Genomic DNA, 7846 nt, shown 5'->3' with positions numbered 1-7846 from the left:
CATTCGTAAATAGAAAGTCCTGCCCTTTGACATTAAGGGTTAAAACAGGCCAGAGGACACCTGATTAATGACAGAGACGGTGACGGAATCCAAACCTACATTGAATCTCGGCTGCAAGGATAAGGTCAGTAGTCTTTATTCATTAACTTGGTGAAATTGATTGGAGGACTTGCTAAAATATTGAAAAGTAGCAAATTGATCAATGCGTAGCCATTTTAAGTGAAATGTGGGGTTGACTGTCAGGAATTATCAAGATTACATTGTGAGGATAGACTCCTCCGTAGAGTAGGAGATAATTCTGGGGGACTAGTCAACCTGGTGGTGGGTCCGTAATGATTCACGGTAATAGGCCATTACCAAAAGAAACTACCCGGTGTTGAAATAGAAGGAACTATTAAAAGTACACCTATGGGATGTAACCTGTAAGAGATTATTGAGCAGTCAACAAATAATCCGGGTTAAACAAATACAAAAAGTACACCAGAAGGAATTAAAATAGCATGTGTGAGAAATAGAATATTAGTAAAGTCAAAAGTCACAAACAACTGTAGATTTTGCTGTAAACTCTATCCGTTCTGGAGCCTTATAAACTCCATGTTACCGATATAACACCAATAATCATGTAAGGTTGTATACGTGTGAGACCTAATGTTTACTCAGAAGTCACATCTATGAATAATTCCAGGTGGTTGTATAGAGGAGGGAGAACCCATTCCTGTTGTATGAGACTGTCAGGAATTATCAAGATTACATTGTGGGGATCAATCCCTCTGTAAAAGTATGAGATAATTCTGGGGGACTAGTCAAGACTACATATACAGGGAGAGGTGGTTGTATAGAGGAGGGAGAACCCATTCCTGTTGTATGAGACTGTCAGGAATTATCAAGATTACATTGTGGGGATCAATCCCTCTGTAAAAGTATGAGATAATTCTGGGGGACTAGTCAAGATTACATATACAGGAAGGGGTGATTCAAGGTGTTGTTGTGTGAAGCTATTTTGAATTACTTGTTAAATTGACTTGTTATATAGAAGAGGTGGCTAAGGGATTTTTAACAGTACCAACCATGGGGGGGAAAATCCTCACAAGAGGTCCCAGAATTTACTGGGGACGAGAAATACTTGATGTAATTAAAATGGAATCCAGGGATAGAAGAAATGTCCATTATGTAACCAGGTGGAGGGAGAGGTATGGTTTTGAGGGACGTCTAGACGCAGATAAACTCGAATCCATGCTTAAACAGATACATAAGGTGTGTAAAGGAGAAATAAGCAGTGAGAGAGAGAGAGAGTAGGAGGGGGCCAGTACCCACTGATAGCCTTACCTAATCTATTGGCGGGGAATGAAAGGGGCCCCAGCAACCTTAGATGTATACAGTAATAATAATAATATGCCATTTAGCAGACAGGCCATGAACACAGAGGACGTGGCCAGAGCGGTAGAAGGAATGACCCACCCCGAAACAGGAATAGTAAGGTTTGGGCTGCCGTTAGAGGGCAGTGGGTTTCAGGGGATGCCCAGAGGACACTTTTGCCATGGGCCGATTACGGAGAGTATGTTGGGAAAATAACTGAATTGTGTAATAGCCTCAGAGAGACATGCAATCCATCATGAGCAGAATAACAGACAGGACAGAGCCAAGAAAGAAGAGGAAGATGCAGAGTAACTAATTGCCACTCTGGGAGAGATGGCGGGTAGAACTAGAAACTTAGGAGAGAGAGGAGATAAGGCAGGAAGAAAAGAGAAGTGAGTGAGAGGGAAAGAGAAGTGAAGGTTGAGGTCTCCGTGCCTCCCCCAGAGCAGAGGGCAGAAAGGTTATATCCAAACTTGGCAGACCAGGCATGGAGAGAAAATCCAGATGATGAATACGTAGGGAGGAGAAGGAGAGTGCAGGGGAATAATGTTGCCCCCCCAACCGGCCCCACCTCCCTATGAGGAAGAAGGGGCTGGAGGAGGAAGGGAAGATGAAGGTGAGGAAGAGCCAGAGGTAGAGGAGTACCAGACAAGGGCAGAGAAAGTCAGACAGGAGAGAAAATAGAGAAAAGAGAGAAGAGAGAGAGAGAGAGAAGTCCATCCCCCAGCTTTGAGCGTGAGGAAGAGGAAGATAAGGCGTGACTAGTCCTTGAGGGAGAAATAGTAGACTCTAGTGGGGGGAAGACTAAGGAACCCTTTGATCCAAATTGTGAGGTGTTTGAATTGGCTACTATTGACTTAGCACTTCAACAGGAACAGAAACCTTATTTGACATTGACAGTAATGGGTATGAAAATTAAATTCCTTTGTGATACGGGAGCCTGCAGGACAGCAACCTGTGCAACAGACAAGCCAGATGGAGTCAGGATTGATGGGGAGAAAATCATAGTGCGATCTGCATCTGGTCATCAATTTATTGAAAGGTTATCAGCCCCAATAACCCTAAAACATGACCAATCAGGATGAGAGGCAACCATACCCATCCTGATATCTAAGCTGTGTCGGGTAAATTTACTAGGACGTGATGCAATGACTAAATTGAATGTGGCTGTCATTTCCGCTGAGAGGGGAATGAAAGTACACATAGTCAGAGACAATATGGTGGTCTGTGGGGAAGGGGAGCCATGTTATTGGGATAGGCAAGATTTGTTTAGGGTGGGAATAACTGATATTCCCCGAACCTTGATGGAACTTGCTGATGATGTAGTACCAGGCCCCACTAAAATGTCCCCCGATGACCTACACTGTACTCTCTGGTATAACAAACACCCAGGTCCAGATGCAATCTATGAGAAAGCATTATTTAAAACCACAGAAAGGACTATAGCCTTGAAATGGTTTCACTATGACAACACCCACGCAGTAGTGGAGGTGGAAATAGGGCCCCAAAGTCAGAGACTGTTCAGGGAAATATGGAGCCCACATGTGTCCCTAGCAAAGGAGCCAGCAGAGGACTGGAAAGACATGGGCCAGTGGGTATCCAAGGGTAAGAGGATCACTGATTGGGTCAATATTGTGAGTGGCGATCAACACAGCCCATCCACAGATAGTATGAGAATAGCAGATGCTGAGGAGAGGAATACCTGTTGACAGAACAACAGGAGTCAGACTTAAAAGAAGTTCCAGAGCATTTGTGGTCCCGGGGTCCAGCAGACGTAGGATTAATAAAAGGGGTAATTCCAGTACAGGTGATACCCAAATCTAATCATAGGCCATATCAGAAGCAATACCCTATGTAACCAGAAGCAATACAAGGTTTGCAGTTACCAAGAGCAGATTGGGAGGGACCTTGAGGGAGGGCCAATTCCCGGGGAGATAGTGAGGCCAGAAACAAAGGTGCAGTGTCCTGGAAATCACAGTCTGTTTTGTTTTTTTCAGTTCTGCTGGGAGTACATTGGATGATGGGGTTTTGTGTTGAATTAGAGACAGTGAGACTATTAGTCAATACCTAGGAGAGAAGAGAGGTTACGGTAGCAAAGACAGACAAGAAGGAAGGAGACAGGAGTGAGTGGAAGTGTTACAATTGTGACAAAACGGGACATTTTGCTAGAGAATGTGAGGAACCGTGTAGTTAATGTGCAAGGAAAGGGCACCAGTTAAGAAACTGTAGGCAGAAGGGGAAGATAGAAATCAGGAGTCCTCATGACCTGGCTGTTTGGTTGTTGTTTTTTAATTGGGGTTTTCAAATAAAAAAACAACACACCTAGTATGATGTTTATAAAGCCTTGTTGTTTCAATTTTGGGGGGTTTTCAGCAGGTCAAGGGTGATAGGTCTTAGAGGAGCACACAGTGAATTTTATGGAGTTTTTTAGGTTTTGGCTGAGTTTGGGGTATATATGATTTCTTATGAGAATGAATGTCATGAGGATTAATGAACACTTGGGATAAGTAACATTTATTAAATATTTAGAATAATGGTAATGTTTGGTATACTATGGGATGGAATTTCAATTGCCTCTGAACTCTGTTTTAACTTTCTGGTGTTAATTAATCATCCACACTGGTAAATTCTAAAGGCATGAGAGGAGGACTTTAAGATAGTTTATTTTACCAATAAATAAAAATAAGGGATGGCAATTGGATGATAAATTACCAATATTACCTAAGTGATTGTTAGGTAGGTGATAATATTGACACATGGGCAGTGACATGTGTCAAAAGGAGGGATGGATGGTAGAACAGATTAGACAACACTTTGTGGCATATGGGATTACTCATTATAAAAAAATTAGACAACACTTTGTGGCATATGGGATTACTCATTATAAAAAAAAATATATATATAAAATAAAAAATGTTCAAGATGTGTTATCTGTGCTCAAAATAATCACCAGGGCAGACAAAGGGCACCTCAGGGTGAGTATCCTCCGGCTAAGTACCCTTTCCAGCAATTGGAAATGGATTTTATAGAGTTATCACGGAGTGAAGGGAAGAAATTTAGAGTAACCCCAGATAAAGATGGGTTATCCCCCTTTGAGAAAGTGTTTGGAAGACCTTACAGAATGCCACAGTTGGCAGGACCAGACAGGCAGACATAGAACTAGAGAGCACCCTAGCAGAACACGTGAGAAGGTCGTTTATTAACCACACCTGTATGTCAGAGGTTTTGTGCCCCCACAGGTGAATTAAAGGAGAAGGTGACCCACTCTATCTAACCAGGAGACTGAAGCAGGCCTGGCGGGAAGGGCCCTACCAAGTACTGCCTTTGCCAGCAGAATAGCTGAGAGATCCATCTGGGTGCATGTCACACACTGTAAAAAGGTAAAACCAGCTACACCTGACGAACAAACACAGAGTTAGGAGAAAGATCCGATCACCACTAGGGCTCGGGGGTTGGCTCCTTAACGAAGATTCCCTTACCCTGTCTGATCATCCCTGTGTGAGTTCGATAGAAGGTAAAGCAATGGGTTGGCCTCTGGCATCTGACATGTTCTCAGGGCGAGGGTGGGGATTCACAGGTCTCCCGACGGTAGGTAGCTGTCTGATTGTGGGGGCCATATTCCTAACACACACGGACCCTCCTGTTTCAGCCAGAAGTGGTAGTTAACCTAACACAAGTTGAAAAGGCATAGGAGACAGCTAGACGTAGGGAAAGGGGAAATACTAGGGACTTTAGGGAAGGACATCACCATATGTATGTCACCATGTACATCCTGGGACTATGTAGTTGCTTATACCAAGCGGGGGGGAATATGTCAATCTCCATACACAGTTTAGGGACAGGTGTAGTATTGTGAAAGTAGGGAATTATCAGAAATGGCAGTGCGACCCATATGAGGGTAGGTACTGTCTGAAAGTCTGAATTATGCTAAAACAGATTACAGACCTGACAAGTGAGATATCTTCTTCAACTGGGGCACCCTATAGAGTAAACCTCTCTGAGGGAGGTAGTGAGACAGTGCAAACTATAGACCTGAAGGAAGTAGTACAGATGGAGACGGAGTAAATAGATTTTAACCTGTGGTTGGAATGGATTCAGTATACGGTCTAAAAAGGACTGTTATGCCTGTAGGACAGCCAAACCAAGGTTAACAACTACTCCGTTCCCCTTGACAGGCTTTAACTCTCTGTCAGGTTCCATGCAAGCCACCTGGGAATGTGGTGAAAGAGTCTTGTAGTAACTTGCACTATCTGTATCCCCCGATAACAAAGTCATCCCGACCTGGGTTGCCTCAGTTTGAAGTCACAGGGGATTCTTATTATTGTTTTTCTAGGACTAGTAAGGATAGGATACAGGGTAGGGCATCTTAGCTCCTGCTCCCACACAGAGAATGTCACACCTAAAGAGACCATGACTAATCTCTCCTCTTTGTTGCAGCCAGAGGATTTTAGGAACCAAAACCAGGCCCGTGCTGACATCTGATGGTTGTGTGGTGATAACTGATTGTGAACTCACCTACATACGCAAACAATCAAACGTGTCAGAGACTGGTGAGTTGTCACGTAGAAAGTAGAACCTCCTCCCGGGATCCTTTGATGAAAGGATATATATTGATGGGATAGGAGTACCTCGAGGGGTTCCAGAAGAATTCAAAGCTAGGAATCAGATCGCAGCTGGGTTTGAATCAAGTCTTTTCTGGTGGTCAACAATTAATAAAAACGTAGATTGGATAAATTATATTTACTATAACCAGCAAAGATTTATAAACCACACTCGTGATGCAATAAAGGGATTAGCTGAGCAGACAGCGGCAACTAGCTTAATGACATGGCAGAATAGAATAGCTTTAGATATGCTTTTGGCTGAGCGGGACGGGGTTTGTGTTCTGTTTGGATCTATGTGCTGTACTTTCATCCCCAAACAATACAGCACCGGACGGGTCCGTGACCAAAGCGCTTCAGGGACTCACCACGCTGGCGAACGAACTGGCTGAGAACTCTGGTATTGATAGCTCCCTAAACGGTTAGTTTGATAACATATTTGGTAAATGGAAAACTATTTTTGTAACTATTCTGGGTGAAGTTATAGCTTCTATGGGTAGACTTGTTCTTTGTGGATGTTGTCTTATTCCCTGTGTCTGAGGGTTGGTGAGCAAGGCGGTTTCCCAACAGATGGTGAGATACGGCCCAATCCCGGACTCCGACTGAAGGATATGACCTACCAGGCTTGGTGGAGGACGACGACGATCCAGATAATTTGAGACTGGATGTTTTCCTAGAACTATAAATCTCTAGTTTAAAAGTTATTGTAATGATCTTTTGTGTATTAAAGTCTCGTTTTAAGTATGATGTACTAGTTACCATTGCTAAAAAGTAACGTTATGCTTTTAATCATGGGGTAACCCTGATGAACCTGTAATGTTTTAATATGCAAACCAACTTATATACTTCAATGAGTGTGATTCATTTCTATAACAACATATATTTTGTATGTGTGTAATATTTAGTCAAAGGGTGGAATTGATAGATTAATTATTAATGACTAATTATTACACCCTGAAACTGTGTATAATGTGTGAGTGTAGGACCAGTAAAGGCTATGGCATTGAGCCACTATTTAGCAATGTGAGTAAGAGTCAGGCCAGACAACAAAGACAACTGAGAAACTAAGATAAAGAGGCCTCCCAATTTAGGGAGGGGAGAAACTGTTATGAAAACATGGTGCAGAATATTGTGAGAACGGCAATAACTGAGTAAAGCAGGGAGTAGGATATGTGTGTGTGTGTGTGTATGTATGTGTGTATGCATGTGTGTATATGTGTGTGTGTGTGAACTGAAGGTCAGTAGAACAGTTTTAGAGTGGAAAACTACAGCCCGCCTACAGAGGGAAGGGATTTCTTTTTGTATGACGTATGAGTATAAAAGATGGACTCTGAAATTGTGATGGCAGAATTCTCAATGAATAAATATCTCTGACCATGCAGACCGGGACTCTGGCCGTTACTTAAATCCCAAAAGACTTACAACCTTTTGGGAGACGCACAGAGACACTAAAATAGTTTGTTAAAAAATTCACTTAACAGGGGGAAAAAAGTATTTAGTCAGCCACCAATTGTGCAAGTTCTCCCACTTAAAAAGATGAGAGAGTCCTGTAATTTTCATCATAGGTACACGTCAACTATGACAGCCAAAATGAGGAAAAGAAATCCAGAAAATCACATTGTTGGATTTTTAATGAATTTATTTGCAAATTATGGTGGAAAATAAGTATTTGGTCAATAACAAAAGTTTCTCAATACTTTGTTATATACCCTTTGTTGGCAATGACACAGGTCAAACGTTTTCTGTAAGTCTTCACAAGGTTTTCACACACTGTTGCTGGTATTTTGGCCCATTCCTCCATGCAGATCTCCTCTAGAGCAGTGATGTTTTGGGGCTGTCGCTGGGCAACACAGACTTTCAACTCCCTCCAAAGATTTTCTATGGGGTTG

The sequence above is a fragment of the Coregonus lavaretus genome (genome assembly GCF_964263955.1).
Source record: "Coregonus lavaretus genome assembly, chromosome: 28".
In the NCBI taxonomy this organism is placed as follows: domain Eukaryota; kingdom Metazoa; phylum Chordata; class Actinopteri; order Salmoniformes; family Salmonidae; genus Coregonus; species Coregonus lavaretus.
Note: the sequence above shows the minus strand (reverse complement) of the source record.